Genomic DNA, 18,151 nt, shown 5'->3' with positions numbered 1-18,151 from the left:
CTGTACTCAGCGTTTTGTCGGGGGAAATGGCATTACATTTCACGTGTAAGTGTTTCTATGATAGTGCAGATGCGTTTATTGAAATCTGCTGAAGTGACTTTTATTTGTTTTCTACACTTGAAATAGAGTATCACGTAAATTAAAGTGTTCAAAGTGATGCCTGTTAAGTCAGACTCATATTACATTTTGGAAAGTATCTGTGATAATTCGGTTACAGAAGGAAGTATAACTGTTCCTCGTTCCTACTCATAGTTTCCCTAAGGATGGCTTTGGATACAGGCCCTGAAACGGAACAACTTTAAGCCATCTGCACATACGCGCCTTTGCTCGAAGCACTTCGAGGAATAGTGTTTTGATAGGTTAGTTATTATTTACAATGTATATTTATAATTTATATTTACAGTGTCTGTCAGTTTTAATCCTGATGTTTTTATAGGGCTAAGACTGAAGGGAAATGGCTAAGTAGTGATGCTATCCCGATACTTTTTGATTTTCCGAAGCATATGAAATCGAAGAGGCCTAAGCTCCGTAAATCACACACCAGTTGGCGTTCGTTAGATGATGCCTCGTCTTCTGAAATCTGTGCTTCCAATGCCTGTAAGTCTTAATGTTGTTAGAATGTGTGTGGTTACTGCGAGTTAGTAAAATATTGTATTAGAATTGAACTGTAGCACGTTACGTTTGTTTTTTTAAACTGATAGTTTAAACTTTTGTAAAAATAGTGGGAACTGAACCTTTGAAGTGCACCTAAAATTGATACTGTAAAATGGACCTGCTCCTAAAGTCGACAATTTTGGCACTTATAGTTGGCATAATTCCCATATCGCATTTTCTTTTATAAGTGACTAGAGCTCAAAACGCGGTGAATCCAATGTTTAAAGTTTTGACACGAGCCCACTCTTACTGTTGAAAAGAATTTTAACGACATTTTACTTTAATCGATAGTTCATAGTAATTTCTTCTCGCTGCCCACCAGAGTGGCTTTCGATGTATTGGTTAGATTTTATAAATGGTACTGTGAACAAATCAAGTCAAATGTAGTTCTGGGATAATTATTCGCAAATGCTCGCAAAAAAGTAATTTTTGTTGGAAGCGTTTGGCAGTCAATTAAGAAATGTGGGGAAAATACGATACAAACATAGGACGGCAGACCGGTGATTTCAAATCCCGCCACGTTTTGCCAACAGTCACGTGATTTATGTTGGAGCCACACCACCCTTAAAGCTTCTGCACAGCAAGGCCAGTCTACTAGTATCTATGGTCGAAGACCACAACACAAACAATTGCGTCTACAGTGGTGCCATGCCAGGAAAACATGGGCTGCTGATGAATGGCGTCACATTGTTTTCAGCGATGAATCGCAGTTTCGCACTAGTACGGCTGCAGCCTGTTAACGGGGAAATTAAGTATGAAGAACAGCCAGTACTCCAGCAGCGATTAAGCAGCACTGCTGCACAGAGGTAGCAGTGCGGGCCAGAGACCACACTCAGTCACTGCTGCAGTATTCGTTATTCTTCGCGTTTCATTCTCCCGTTTTACACATGAAAAAAACTGGATATTGCACTAGACTAATTAGGGACTGCTTTATCGAAAGAGCATGTAGAATTCTGCTTTAAAAATCACTTTGTAATGGGAAACAAATCGACTCTTTCTGGGGACAGTGGGCTTGGCATGAAAGCCGTGATGATCACTGTTTATTTGGGCTGACTCCAACTAGGCACTGCAAAAATTGAAGTGAAAATATCTGAGAAAACATCAAAGAAAATGCGCCTGACGACTCCTAGGACGATCGTAATTAATGACGTAAACGCTTGCAGTTCAAAGTACACGATATTAGAGCAGAAAAGTCTCAGTAAACATGAGTCTAAAGAGTCAATCTAAGGCTGAGAGCACGTGTCCATCTTCTATACTGTGAAGCAAGTCTCTTCTATTTTATCTCTTTCTCTCCATATTTTTGGAGGAGGTACTATGGACCAAAAAAAGAAAAAAAGGTAAAACAAGTCGATTTGTTGTAGTTGGGATTCACAGTCATAAAAAACTTGTTGAAGGACATCATCTTTACGCCAGTCACTGTTGTAAGTTTTTATTACACATTATTGCAATTTCGGCCTTAGACCATTATCAAGTGCTGATATTGCAGCTTTAAGCCACATCAACGTAATGTAAACTGACACATTTGTTTGTCGTTGTCAATCGTGTTAAATACAGGGTGGCGCACGAAATGTGTTACCAATTGTTTCTTTCACAATTTACGACACACATTAGATATCCCGCTGAGATCTCTACAGCAGTTCCAGCAGAGCTTGTAAAAACAAATGAGTTACGAAATGACGTGTAATTCACGATACTGCCGTTAGGAGACTAGCAGCAATGGCTGACAATGGAAGACTGAAGACACAGCAACGATCGGCAATTGTGTTACTTTTTCATGAAACGAAAAGCCTTGTTGTGACTCAGAGGTGTTTTCGACAACAGTTAAACACACGATGGGTCCCTTGCAAGAAGACCATCGACAGGTTGTACGATAAATTTGTACAGGAAGGAACAGTATTGGAAGCGAAGCGATCTCGGCCTAAGCCTGTTTGTTCGCCGGAGAATACTGAAGCGGTACGAGTTGGTGTACAGAGAAGTCCCGGGAAATCGTGTAGAAAGGCAGCAGTGCAACTGGGAATATCCAGAAGCTCCGTTGAACGCGTTCTTAAAAGTGACCTCCAAATATACCCATACAAGATGACCTGTGCACAGAAGCTCACTGAAGAACACAAGCAGCAGAGACTACTGTTTGCTCAGTGGGCGGAGGATAGGGAAGAAACTCTCAACAACGTTTGGTTTTCAGACGAGGCGCATTTTCATTTAGATGGTGTGGTTAACAAACAAAATGTACGCTTTTGGGCCACTGAAAACCCACAAGTGCTTCATGAACGACAACATTATGCTCCGAGAATTACAGCGTGGGCACCAATTTTCAGTCACGGACTTATTGGACCCTTTTTCTTTCAAGAAACTGTGAACAGCGAGCGTTATTTGAGCATGCTTCGCAATAGCTTCATTCCACAGCTTCTTGCTACTGCCTTGCCATTCAACACGCAGTGGTTCATGCAAGATGGGGCAAGGCCACACACTGCAAAAACTGTGTTCGAATTTTTACACGAGCATTTCGACATGCGGATCATTTCACTGAGGTTTCCATGTAGCTTCAATGACGGGCAAAATTGGCTTCCAAATAGTCCAGACCCCAATCCATGTGACTTTTTTCTTTGGGGGAACCTAAAGGAAAAAATTTTCCCGAAACATCCACGTGATTTAATGGAGCTCAGAAGACTTATTCTTCAAGCTTGCAGTGAAATTACGGAAGAATTGTGCCGCAGGGTAATCACTAACTTCAGTGTTCGTTTGAAGGAAGTTAGGAAACGAATTGGTGGACATATTGAGCATATGCTGAGTTAGAACAAATCTCCATGGACGGCTCTTCATTGTAGTACATGTTCCTTTCAGATTGTATTGACAATAAAGTTTATATTAAAAAACAAAATGGTAACACATTTCGTGTGCCACCGTGTACATTCGTGTCGTTGTTACACAGTGCGAGCACATGTATTCAAACATCGTAAAACAACACATTCTGTAAATGCACATGTTCGCTAACCCATCACTTGTCACGCATGCATTAGACCACTTACGAGCTTGAAAAGGCATAAAGAGAAAAAATGGTTCAAACGGCTCTGAGCACTATGGGACTCAACTGCTGTGGTCGTAAGTCCCCTAGAACTTAGAACTACTTAAACCTAACTAATCTAAGGACATCACATACATCCATGCCCGAGGCAGGATTCGAACCTGCGACCGTAGCGGTCGTGCGATTCCAGACTGTAGCGCCTTTAAGCGCTCGGCCACTCCGGCCGGCCGGCATAAAGAGATGTAATTAGTCAACGTCAATAGTGACATAAAGTAGTTAATCCAAATAAAATATGACTCTTTTCATTGCAAGTTTTTTAAATTGGAAATTGAAAATGTCTTTCATTGTACATCAGTCACTCATCCAACGCTTGTGTACGGTGTGGAAGGCCTTGGTCTATTCAGTTTTGGGTTCAAAGTAATAATATCACAAATCTGGCTAGTAGTAGTTGCCTGCTAGTGAATGTGATCATTTCATGCTCATCAGTGATATCACTACACCAGCTGCCATTAATAAACTGGAGAGACTTCATTCATTGCTATTGATCCAAGTAGCTGCGTGGCGCATCCGGTAGGGACCGCTAAAACCAATTGCAATCTCTTTCGCTGTGGTCCCAGTGGCTTTATGCGATATTAATGAACTGGACCCTTTCGACGATGCGTTGCTAGTCGTAAAAGTAGTCATAATAATTGAATTCAAGTCATAAAGCTTCGCCGTTAAGAAATTTGAACGTTGGAGCATCCGCAGTGGAAGAAGCATCACTATTAAGAGTAGCTGGCGTAGTCAAAATATGTGTGAGAGCTATTGTACTATCAGTATCATTTGAAACTGTAATAGCTCTCAATATCTAGCTATTATCAACACGTGTCATAGGTTGTATTTTGTCGAGTAAAAACGTTCATTTTATCACATAACAGCTTATCTGGCGTTCGACTGAACAACAAGGTATTTATATATTTAATATTACCTGTAAGTGTTCTGATTATGAAAACTAGAACCACTGAAAAGAAATCGGAAATGTAACATAATTGGTACGTGTGAATGGCACGTGAAATCGTTAAAAACTGATCGCGAAGTTCAGAGGGAATTGCAGATTATCGGCGAGTGGTGCAAATTTTGGCAGCTGAACTATAAACACAAACAAATATAATGTTAAATATGTAAGCAGTCGACAAAACTACGCGCTTGGAAAACAGTAAGTAATATCTACTACAACCTTAAAGAATATTCGGTGAAAATTTGAGTGTATATCGAAAGGATAGGCTAATGGCAAATGGAGGTGTATATGTCGCAGTAGAGAAGAAACTCAAATCCGCGAAGATAGAAATTGAAGCTGCGTGCGAGATCGTTCGGGCGAGACTCAGTATCAAGAATGGTCATTAATATGTAATTGAATTCTTCTATCGACAACAGACTCACAGCCAGATGTAATTAAAAACTCTTGAAAAACCTTCACTTCGATAGTACGTATGTTCCCTAATCACACTGCCATAACCGGAGGAGACTTTAATAATCCTACAATCAATTGAAATTGCTAAGAATTTTGTACGTAGTGGACGTGTCACTACATACGGGGAAAAATACTAAATGCCTTTTCTGGAAATTACCTAGAACAGATAGTTCCTAAATACACTCATGACGGAAATATATTGGACCTATTGGTAACAGGCAGTCCTGACCTCTTTGAGGAAGTCCACATAGGAACTGGTACCAGTGACCATGAGGCAGTTGTATGTACAGTGCTCACCAAAGTGAAAAGGGCAGCTGAAACGAGCAAACTAGACAAAAGGTTTAAAAGAATGATTGATCATGCACATGTCACATATGTACCTAGTAGAACAGAACATTGTGGGAAGGACCTCCATGATATACAGTCACAGTAAAGAATCGGAGACCACTGCATAAAAGGTGTAAAACAAACCGTCGGGCTATAGATAAAGTAATGCTGAATGAAACGCATTTGGCTAAGAGGGCAATACGCAAGGCCTTCAACGACTGCCATAACTAAGGTGCAATAAAGAAAAATCAAAAATGTTGAACTTTTTAGATGTTCCCTTGCAAAGCAAAATCCAGGAGTATTTCCCCAATTCTTGCTCTGCTGCAAAGATGAGTGGAACAGATTTTAGTCACGGTGGTGTTGCGGAACAGCTGAAATCGCTAAAATTGAGCAAAGCTCTAAGGCCCGATAGAATCTCTATCAGATTCTATAAAGAATTTTTGGCTGAGTTGGCCATACATCCCTCGAACAAGAAACCGTGTCCAGTAGTGGAAGAAAGCACAGGTTCACACCTGTCAACAAGAGGGATAGCAGAAGTGATCCGCAAAACTGCCGCCAAATATCATTGACATACATTTGTTACAAAATCTGAGAACAAATTATGAGCTCAAACGTAATGAGGTATCTAACAGGATCACCTCCTCCGTGCCACGCAGCATGGATTCCGAAATAATCGATCATGTCGAATCCATATTCTCACATGACATACTGATAGCCATAGATCAAGGTAGTCGGGTAGATGCAGTGTTCCTTTGTTTTCGGATTGAATTTGAATCAGCAGCACATTTACGATTATAATAATTACGATCGAATGGAGTATGAAGCTAAATTTGTGACCGGATTAAGGATGTTTTTGGCACAGAGAACGCAACATGATTTATTAGGTGTAAAAGTAACTTCAGGAGTGCCCCAGGAAAGCGTGTTTGAGCGCTCGCTGTTCATGTTGTGTACACTGGCGGAAAACATCGCAACATCAAAAAATAATTAACATACAGTAACGAACATTCCAATTAATTTCCAAATTAACTGTTGGTAGGGCGGGTGCCAGGTTGAGATTCATTGGGAGAGTCCTTAGAAAATGTAGTCCATCAACAAAGGAGGTGGCCTACAAAACACTCGTCCGACCTGTACTTGAGTATTGCTCATCAGTGTGGGATCCGTACCAGGTCGGGTTGACAGAGGAGATAGAGAAGATCCAAAGAAGAGCGGCGCCTTTCGTCACAGGGTTATTTGGTAAGCGTGATAGCGTTACGGAGATGTTTATCAAACTCAAGTGGCAGACTCTGCAAGAGAGGCGCTCTGCATCGCGGTCTAGCTTGCTGTCCAGGTTTCGAGAGGGTGCGTTTCTGGATGAGGTATCGAATATATTGCTTCCCCCTACTTATACCTCCCGAGGAGATCACGAAGGTAAAATTTAGAGAGATTCGAGCCCGCACAGAGGCTTTCCGGCAGTCGTTCTTCCCGCGTTCCGTACGCGACTGGAACAGGAAAGGGAGGTAACGACAGTGGCACGTAATGTGCCCTCCGCCACACGCCGTTGGGTGGCTTGCGGAGTATAAATGTAGATGTAGTTGTAGATTTAAGTGATTAACATTGCAGTAACACAAGCTAATGCAAGCGCGAGATAAGCCATTTCAAATGTGAAATGCTGGTACATTAACTACCGTTAAACCGCCAAAAAGCATGCAAAAGTGCATACGTTGTATTGCACAGTACACAGGTGCCAGATGTCAGTTTGTGGGATGGATTTCCATGGCTGCAGTACTTCGTCGATCAGTGCATTCCGGTTAATGCTGCTTGTGGATGACACTGGAGGTTTCGTCCGATGATCTCCTATATGTGCTCGACTGGAGAAAGATATGCTGATCGAGAAGACCAAGGCAACATGTCGGCACCCTGTAGAACATGTTGGGTTACAACAGCAGTAAGTAGGTGAGCGTTATCCTCTTGAAAAACATCCCCTGGCGTGTTGTTCATGAATGGCATCAGAACAAGTCGAATCACCAGATTGACGTACAAATTTGCAGTCATGGTGCGTGGGATAGCCACCAGAGCGCTCCTGCTGTCATGCAAAATCGTACCCCAGACCATAACTCCAGATGCAGATCCAATGTGTCAAGGAGGAGATCGATTGGTTGTGCGCTCTTTCTAACCGACACATGACCATCACTGACAGCGAGGCGGGACCGGCTTTCATCAGAAAACACAACAGATCTCTTCTACGCCCTCCCAAGAGCTCTCGCTTGACACCAGTAAAGTCCCAAACGGTGGTTGTCTGGGGTCAATGGAATGCACACTGCAGGGCGTCTGGCTCGGATCTGTTCTTAAAGTAATCGATTTTGTCACTGTGGTGCCAACTGCTGGTCGAATTGCTGCTGCAGACACAGTATGATGCGCCAGAACTATATGCCGAACACGACGGTCTTCCCTGGCTGTAGTGCCACGTACACGTCAAAAGCCAAGCAAAATGGTGCACTTCACAAAATGAAAGAAACTTAGTATACTATTACCGCTATGTCAATGCGTCACAGATTAAGTCGGTCAACTCATACAAGTACCTGAGAATTACTGTTATAGAGACATGAAATGTAACGGTGACAGAGGCTCAGCCATGAGTAAAACAAGTCATAGACTTCGGTTTGTTGGTTGAATAATAGTGGAATGCAGTCAGCCTATAAACTAAATTGCTTACAAAACACTCGTGGGATTCGTCCTATAATTTTTTGCAAGTATCACGTTCTATTGGTTCAAGGTAGAAGATGATACACGACCGACCGACGAATTATCGGATAACTGTCCACATGTTATGTAAATAGTTCTAAAAATATGTAGCATTTTATTCACCATAAACCTGAAGCACTTTTTCTTACTCATGTAATAGAGGTGTTATCTGAAAAGTAGGTGTTATTTATTGTAACTAATGTATGTACTACAATTCTTGTCGCCAAAGGCCGAAACTACTGGAATGTTTCACCAGTGGCCATAAATCTTAACGTGACTGCCAGTCAACGTCTGAAAGTAAACAGGTTACACGCTGGAAGTTTTTACTCTTGCGGAACTTTCTGTAAAATATGTATAGGCTACCTATCTCTGGATTTATGGACTACCTCATGTTTTTATCTTGTCGCTAAATATCTTTTTCAATAATGGTGAGCAGCTTCGAAAAAAATCTCGAAATGAAATTACGAAGCGAATCTGGATATTGAAATCTACATGATGAAGTACGTTATTTTAGTGTGTCGGTAGTCTATGTAACATCGACAATATGGATAAATATGGATATTAAACACTGTCTTAAGTATATCCAATTTAAAACCGAAAATGGTTTGAAAATTCAGTAGAGCTAACGAATAACTTCTATGCATCTCAGATCGTTGTACAGCACTGTGCAGTGTCCTTCTACCAGAAATTCGCTGTTCAAGCCATTGGTGAGTCTAGAATGTTCTTCCGATTTTCTCGCGCTTCTTCGACAGTCGCTAACAGAGTTAACGAAGCTGTTTTACAAGCGCCCATGTTTGTAAGGAAACTGTGTGGTTTGCGAGCGCAATAAAAGCGACAACACCCGCTGGAGAGCGCTGACACCCAAACCTCCAGATGTTAGACACTCAGATCGGTACCAAACGTTGTACGTCGATAAAATAGAACCGAAATGATGTGTGCTGTCGTCCAGTAGAACATGCGTAAACGGTAGTTAAAAGTAATATCAGAACTACGGAGAACACGAAAAGCGTATCTGTGAGAAACTGTAGAGTTCGCGTGGCTGAGAAGGTACAGCGTCAAACCGCACTGATGACAATTTTCTTTTCTTTTTTTTTTTACGCTTGAAACTGTTGTATGGGAGAACATTTTCCCTCACATGTAAAAGGGCTTTTGGGGGTTTGTAACAATGTTCTTTTGGCATTCTGCTTTCGCTTCGTTAGTTGAACGTTGCGAGCATATTAATGATACTATTCTGTCTATTATTGTTTCTTATTAATACTATTAATCTGTACGTGTGATTCAATTGTTTCATTATTTTTCAGTTCTGACTTTATATTCTGTGAAACTAAAAATGTAGTCTGTAGGTTTACTACTTCCACAGAAACGTAGCTAAAGTAGACTGCCAAGAGAACACTGCTGTAAACTCCAAACAGCCCTTTTATGTTTCATAAACACGTTGACCCATATAGCAAAAAATGGCTCTGAGCACTATGGGACTTAACTTCTATGGTCATCAGTCCCCTAGAACTTAGAACTACTTAAACCTAACTAACCTAAGGACATCACACACATCCATGCCCGAGGCAGGATTCGAACCTGCGACTGTATCGGTCGCGCGGTTCCAGACTGTAGCGCCTAGAACCGCTCGGCCATTCTGGCCGGCGTCCGATGTAACAAAAAATGGTTCAGATGGCTCTGAGCACTATGGGACTTAACATCTTAGGTCATCAGTCCCCTAGAACTTAGAACTACTTAAGCCTAAATAACATAAGGACATCACACACATCCATGCCCGAGGCAGGATTCGAACCTGCGACCGTAGCAGCCCCGCGGTTCCGGACTGCAGCGCCTACAACCGCACGGCCACCGCGGCCGGCGGTCCCATATAAAACTTTCACGCATAATGCACTAAGAAAAAGTTGTTGTCATAGGGGTTTGGACCCGGGACCCTTAGTGCGTAAACCTAACGCTCTACCAACATCCCCACCGAAGGACATGTACCGTTATACATCTGATGTCCGCCGGAGTTGTCCGCCCCCGGTAGCTGAAAAGGGGCAGGCACGGTAGCTCAGCGTGTTCGGTCATAGAGACGGTGGCCCGCTGTAATAAAAGAAACTGAGTAAAGGAATCAACGATCAACTTGAACGGATGTCATGTGACGTCCGCCCAGACCAAATGCAATGAACAAAAGGAAAAAAAGAAAAAAGGTCAGCGTTAGGGATTGTCATTCCTCTGGGCCCGGGTTCGACTCCCGGCTGGGTGGGGGAATTTTTTCCGCCCAGGTACTGGGTGTTGTGCTGTCCTCATCATCATCCTATCGTCCTCTTCGACTGCAGGTCGCCGAAGTGGCGTCAAATTGAAAGAGCGGCACCCGGCGAATGGTCTGCCCGACGGGGGCCCTGACCATACGATTAAATAAATAAATAAAACTCCGGAGTTCTGGTGTTACTTTTAATTAACGTTGATGTCCGTTCTGCTGGACAGCAGCATATAGTACAAACTAAATCGCAAATTTGGTTGCCACTCTATCGACATACAACGTCTGGTACCGATCTTAGTGTCTGACATTAGGATGTTTGGGTGTGAGAGCGCAAATTACGGTAACCAGCTCGTCCTGTGTGCCGACGGCACTGTCGTTCGTGACGTCGGACCTACTATCCGTGTCCACGTCAACTTTAGCTGTCTCGTCCACTGTGAGGACGGCATAGGTGTTCACCATACCACAAACGTGTGTGTGTAGCGCTTAGAACACACACTTGATCACCGAGGAGATTGAAATAAACAATCTAGTTCGTGTCCACGTTCACGTTGACGATACCTGAAAGAGTCAACGTTAGCTGTCTCGTCCACTGTGAGGACGGCATAGGTGTTCACCATACCACAAACGTGTGTGTGTAGCGCTTAGAACACACACTTGATCACCGAGGAGATTGAAATAAACAATCTAGTTCGTGTCCACGTTCACGTTGACGATACCTGAAAGAGTCAACGTTAGCTGTCTCGTCCACTGTGAGGACGGCATAGGTGTTCACCATACCAGAAACGTGTGTGTGTAGCGCTTAGAACACACACTTGATCACCGAGGAGATTGAAATAAACAATCTAGTTCGTGTCCACGTTCACGTTGACGATACCTGAAAGAGTCAACGTTAGCTGTCTCGTCCACTGTGAGGACGGCATAGGTGTTCACCATACCAGAAACGTGTGTGTGTAGCGCTTTGAGCACACACTTTATCACCGAGGAGATTGAAATAAACAATCTAGTTCGTGTCCACGTTCGCGTTGACGATACCTGAAAGAGTCAACGTCAGCTGTCTCGTCCACTGTGTGGACGGCTAGGTATTCACCATACCAGAAACGTGTGTGTGTAGCGCTTAGGACACACACTTTATCACCGAGGAGATTGAAATAAACGATCTAGTTTGCGTCCACGTTCGCGTTGACGATAACCTGAAAGAGTGCGCCCAAAGTCATGGTACGAAAAACACGCCCGAAATATCGCAGAACCGCCTCCAACGTGCTGTAAACCTTCCAGACTGTGCGGGTTAAACACCTCGCTAACCTGTCGGTCCACTGGTCGCCTTGCATCATTTGCAAAGATGCAAAATCACGATTCGTCGGACCATGCTACACGCTATTAGTCAGCTAATGTTCAGTTTCTGTGTTGTTTGGCCAACTGACGAGGTGAAACGAGATTTTCCGTTGTGACGAACAGTCTTTCTGCGAGACATCTGACTCCAAATGACCGCTGCATTCAGTTCCCTAGTCAAAGTTCGCTCAGAAAGTGGTTCAGTTGGTCCAGAATTCACGGACAGCAGAAATTCCTATTACTTTTGAAACCGATTCTCATTGAGAAGGCATCATACCACTCTTGTTCGATCTCCGTCCGTTAGGATCTTTTTACTGCTCTCACACTGTTTAATATGGTTGGGAGTGGTACTCCATTTCTTGCAGGCACGTCGAACAGTTCTGTTGATGCACCGACACATCGGGCATCTTCACTGAAGATGTGCCAGTGAACACGTGCAAAGCACGATAGCTCCTTTCTACCATTCTGTCACGCCTCCGAGCCATATTGCTGCGATAGCTCCATAAACATGCACACCATTCCACTACCGGGACTTACGGTAGCGTCATCAGACTTCTGACTGGTTTGATGCGGCCCGGCACGAATTCCTCTTCTGTGCCAATCTACACTACAGTACATTCAGTGGTTCAAAGCGACCAGTTTTCTCTTTTAAGAGTGAATAACGTTCTGTCCAGATGAGTTCACTATGGGCAGTGAAACCAGCAAGTGTGATTTTAAGTTCAGTAGTTGAGTATCCAGTGTTGCTCAGGTGTGTATTTTTCCATTCATCTATTAGTCCATCTCCTCTTCCCCCCCCCCTCTCTCTCTCTGCATATCCTCCTTCACCCCCTTCTGTGCATGCCCTCTCTCTGTGGATCTGGTCCGCCCTCCCTCCCCCCCCCCCCCCTGTCCAGCTCCATCCCTCTGTGTCCCTCTTCTCCACCCACCTAATTCCATCTCCTACTCCTCCTCACTCTCTTTCTCCATCATCTCTCCCCTCTCTCTGCCCATCTCCATTCACTTTCTTTGTCCACCTGGTCCTCCCCCTCCGTCTGTACACCCTCTTCTCCCCCTTCTCTCTGGCTGACTCTTCCTCCCACTGTCTCTATCCGTCTCCTGTTTCTTTTCTCTGTCCAACACCTACTCTCCTAACTGTCCCCGCCCCCTCTCCTCTATCCATGCCCATCTTCTCCTCCTCCTCCCCCCTTCTCTCTACATGTTATCAAGCTCACCCCAGTAGGATGCTGGTGGTTTTACACCCGGAGTATTTCTTTCCAGACTGTACCTAATACGTTTACCAAATTTTGTTGGAATCGTTCGAAGGGGTTTAGCATAAGCTTTTTGCACCTGGCTTTGCCCACGTATGCACACGTCAAACATATTTCACATATATTTAACATATCTCATATGTATTTTTACACATATTTCACCTTTATCTGTAGTGAATTTCGTCGTCCAGTTTCATTTTCAAGCAATTCAATGTTTATACCATCGTATTTCCTGAACTACAACCTGCAGGTATACCCACTGGTATGTGTGGATACTGTCTGCGAAATGCGTAGCGAATAGAGTTAGCAGTAAATAAGTAGTAAATTAAAATGTCATACACGATGCCACAATTTTCATGCATCCCAGTATTTGATGCGATATCCTCTATACTATTCGTCCTACAATGTCATAATTTTGTACGTACATTCACTGGTAGATGTAGACGGGGTGAAAGGTGTTACGAATAGAGCTAGGTTAGGTTAGGTACCAACGAAGTAATAAATGGGCCACATAGCCTTCTCACCTCCACCATTGTGATAGGTACGTGGTTGACCCCTTTGTTAGGGCCGGCCGCGGTGGCCGAGCGGTTCTAGGCGCTTCAGTACGGAAACCGGCGCGACTGCTACGGTCGCAGGTTCGAGTCCTGCGTCGGGCATGGGTATGTGATGTCCTTAGGTTAGTTAAGTTTAAGTAGTTCTAAGTTCTAGGGAAACTGATGACCTCAGATGATAAGTGCCATAGCGCTCAAAGCCATTTGAACCATTTTGAACCTTTGTTAGGTAGGTGGTTATTACCCACACAGCGATGATTTCCAGACAGCATAAATGCACACGAAAAAATGAAGAGCTATTAAGTGAAAAAAATATCCAAGTTGTTTACGTCCCTATTCATAAAACTAATTATGAACCTTGTACCATGTTTTTTTTTTTAAATTTTATATTTGGTTACCTGAAAAAAACTAGTAATACTTTCAGTAACAGATATAAACATGACGTCCACTTTTGTCCTTGCTGTGGTTGCGTTACGCTGAAAGATACCGTCTTCTTGTGGACATGCATTGTGAATTCCAATCCCATTCAGCCACCTGCCCAGCAAAGGCCGGGTGTCTTACAAAGGCTGAGAAGATTAAAGGCAGTCCGACCTGCGGTACCGACTCAACTCTCATGCTACTAAGAGGCGCAGGCTCAAATGGACCTAATGACTCGATTTTTCAATAGGAGGTACAGTTTAGAGAAAAAGACATCTTGGTATGTCACCGTTGTTCAACAATGGCGAATTAGTGTTGCTTCCCCAACTTTCGTAGACTTTCAGGCCCCATCTTGCAGGGATCAGTCGAAAATAAGGAAACACATTGAGAAATGCACGCTTGAACATAAATGCAGATACCTGCCAAGCCTGCAGGATCACTGTTGTATTTGATCACGAACAGCACTCGGAGCTAAGTAAATTAGAACACAGACTAATTGTTGGGTGATCGTACGGTTCCGTAACCAACGTAGTCGATGTGTGTGATTTTTCAAGAGGGTCCGTACCGAAGATTATGTTCGAGTATAATGACTTTTCTGAAGACTAGAAATCTACTCTGTAGGATTCAGCATGGGTATCGAAAAAGACGATCGTGTGAAACCCAGCTCCCGCTGTTCGTCCACGAGACTCAGAGGGCCATAGACACGGGTTCCCAGGTAGATGCCGTGTTTCTTGACTTCCGCAAGGCGTTCGATACAGTTCCCCACAGTCGTTTAATAAACAAAGTAAGAGCATATGGACAGTCAGACCAATTCTGTGATTGGCTTGAAGAGTTCCTAGATAACAGAACGCAGCATGTCATTCTCAACGCATAGAAGCATTCCGTAGTAAGAGTGATTTCAGGTGTGTCGTAGGACCGTTGCTATTCACAATACATATAAAATGACCTTGTGGCTAACATCGGAAGTTCACTGAGGCTTTTTGCGGATGATGCTGTAGTACATCGAGAGGTTGTAACAATGGAAAATTGTAATGAAATGCAGGAGGTTCTGCGACGGATTGACGCATGGTGCAGGGAATGGCAATTGAATCTCAATGTAGACAAGTGTAATATGCTGCGAATACATATAAAGAAAGATCCCTTATCATTTAGCTACAATATAGCAGGTCAGCAACTGTAAGCAGTTAATTCCATAAATTAACCTGGAAGTAGGCATTAGGGGTGATTTAAAATAGAATGACCATATAAAATTAATCGTCGGTAGAGCAGATGCTAGACTGAGATTCATTGGAAGAATCCTAAGGAAATGCAGTCCGAAAACAGAGGAAGTAGGTTACAGTACACTTGTTCGCCCTCTGCTTGAATACTGCTCACCGTTGTAGGATCCGTACCAGACAGGGTTGATAGAAGAGATAGAGAAGATTCAACGGAGAGCAGCGCGCTTAGTTACAGGATCATTTAGTAATCGCGAAAGCGCTACGGAGATGATACGAGGGCAGTTCAATAAGTAATGCAACACATTCTTTTCTCGGCCAATTTTGGTTGAAAAAACCGGAAATTTCTTGTGGAATATTTTCAAACATTCCCGCTTTGACTCGTATAGTTTCATTGACTTCCGACAGGTGGCAGCGCTGTACGGAGCTGTTAAAATGGCGTCTGTAACGGATGTGCGTTGCAAACAACGGGTAGTGATCGAGTTTCTTTTGGCGGAAAGCCAGGGCATCTCAGATATTCATAGGCGCTTGCAGAATGTCTACGGTGATCTGGCAGTGGCCAAAAGTACGGTGAGTCGTTTGGGCAAAGCGTGTGTCATCATCGCCGCAAGGTCAAGCAAGACTGTCTGATCTCCCGCGTGCGGGCCGGCCGTGCACAGCTATGACTTCGAGATGATCGACAGATCACCATCAAACAACTCAGTGCTCAACTTGACATCTCTGTTGGTAGTGCTGTCACAATTGTTCACCAGTTGGGATATTCAAAGGTTTGTTCCCGCTGGGTCCCTCGTTGTCTAACCGAACACCATAAAGAGCAAAGGAGAACCATCTGTGCGGAATTGCTTGCTCGTCATGTGGCTGAGGGTGACAATTTCTTGTCAAAGATTGTTACAGGCGATGAAACATGGGTTCATCACTTCGAACCTGAAACAAAACGGCAATCAATGGAGTGGCGCCACACCCACTCCCCTACCAAGAAAAAGTTTAAAGCCATACCCTCAGCCGGTAAAGTCATGGTTACACTCTTCTGGGACGCTGAAGGGGTTATTCTGTTCGATGTCCTTCCCCATGGTCAAACGATCAACTCTGAAGTGTATTGTGCTACTCTTCAGAAATTGAAGAAACGACTTCGGCGTGTTCGTAGGCACAAAAATCTGAACGAACTTCTCCTTCTTCATGACAACGCAAGACCTCACACAAGTCTTCGCACCCGAGAGGAGCTCACAAAACTTCAGTGGACTGTTCTTCCTCATTCACCCTACAGCCCCGATCTCGCACCGTCGGATTTCCATATGTTTGGCCCAATGAAGGACGCAATCCGTGGGAGGCACTACGCGGATGATGAAGAAGTTATTGATGCAGTACGACGTTGGCTCCGACATCGACCAGTGGAATGGTACCGTCCAGGCATACAGGCCCTCATCTCAAGGTGGCGTAAGGCCGTAGCATTGAATGGAGATTACGTTGAAAAATAGTATTGTGTAGCTAAAAGATTGGGGAATAACCTGGTGTATTTCAATGCTGAATAAAACAACCCCTGTTTCAGGAAAAAAATGTGTTGCATTACTTATTGAACTGCCCTCGTAGATAAACTCCAATGGAAGACTCTGCAAGAGAGATGCTCAGTAGCACGGTAGGGGCTTTTGTTCAAGTTTCGAAAACATACCTTTACCGAGGAGTCAAGCAGTATATTGCTTCCTCCTACGTATATCTCGCGAAGAGACCATGAGGACAAAATCAGAGAGATTAGAACCCAAACAGAGGCATACCGACAATCTTTCTTTCCACGAACAATACGAGACTGGAATAGAAGGAGAACCGATAGAGGTACTCAAGGTACACTCCACCACACACCGTCAGGTGGCTTGCGGAGTATGGATGTAGATGTAGATTTAGTACATGGAACAGCGAGAAACCAATATCCGCTAAATCACAACGCAGAACAAGGGATGTACTGAGAGAGACGGACGTAGCAGAGAACCGTGACAAAAGGACGACACCTGCAAAAGTCTCCGACGAACTGAACATCGCACTCGCGAATCCTGTCAGCAGCAAAACAAAGGAAGAAAGCTCCGGAAGCAGGGATAACCTGGGCTATGGAGCAATGGAAGAATGTTAGCTGTTCGGATGAGTCTTCTTCCACATTGTTTCGAACTTCTGGTCGAGTTTACGTCCCGAGAGTGAAACTTGACAAGGGTTCGATGATGATTTGGGCAGCCCTATCGTGGTATTGCATGGGGCACATGGTTATCTGCAACGTCGCACTACCGCCTATGGTTATGCGACCGTTTCAGCTGATCGATTCCATCCCATGGTACAAAGTCTGTTCCCCAATGGTGACGCTGTGTTAGAAGGCTACGGGGCCCCTGGTCAACTCGCATCATCCAGAACTGGTTTTGTGAGCACGAGTACTGTCGTGGTTTCCCTGGCCACTGCAGTCACCACATCTCAATATTATGCAGCCTTCGCTGTCTACTGTGGAGAGATGCGTGCGTTCTCGCTATCCATCATCGTCACCTAAAATTGCCACTATTTTGCAGCAAGAATGGCATAAGATTCACTTGAAACCCATACAAGAACTGTATCCATTCCGAGACGAACGGAAGCTGCATTAGGCCGTAAGAGGTTTTCTACATCGTCTTAGGCATGGTAATGTGTCATGTTTATAGTATTTCCATATTTTTCTCCGCCCCAAGTATATCAGACCAGGGTTTCATTTTGTCACGTACGCTGCTCTGCGGAACTTATGGACGAGATACACTGAAGCGCCAAAGGAACTGGTGTAGGCATGCGTATTCAAATACAGAGATATGTAAACAGGCACAGTATGGCGCTGCGGTCGGCAATACGTATAAAAGCCAACAAATGTGGCGCAGTTGTTAGAACTGTTACTGCTGCTACAATGGCAGGTTAGTAATATTTAAGTGAGTTTGAACGTGGTGTTACAGTCGACGCACGGGTGATGGGACACAGCATCTCC

General features: G+C 43.9%; 1 protein-coding gene across 1 annotated transcript in view; it reads left to right on the top strand.

Annotated features, from left to right (window-relative positions):
• Positions 1-563: 563 nt before the first annotated feature.
• Positions 564-18,151, top strand: part of LOC124798500 (solute carrier family 12 member 6) — a 427,524-nt gene continuing 409,936 nt past the window's right edge. The window contains exon 1 of the mRNA XM_047261938.1: positions 564-597. The gene's annotated coding sequence lies outside the window, so the exon portion shown is untranslated. The remainder of the gene's footprint in view (positions 598-18,151) is intronic.

Source organism: Schistocerca piceifrons, chromosome 5, assembly GCF_021461385.2.
Source record: "Schistocerca piceifrons isolate TAMUIC-IGC-003096 chromosome 5, iqSchPice1.1, whole genome shotgun sequence".
NCBI classification, from domain to species: domain Eukaryota; kingdom Metazoa; phylum Arthropoda; class Insecta; order Orthoptera; family Acrididae; genus Schistocerca; species Schistocerca piceifrons.
The sequence above is the reverse complement of the archived record's forward strand: the minus strand, read 5'-3'. Positions and strand labels throughout refer to the sequence as shown.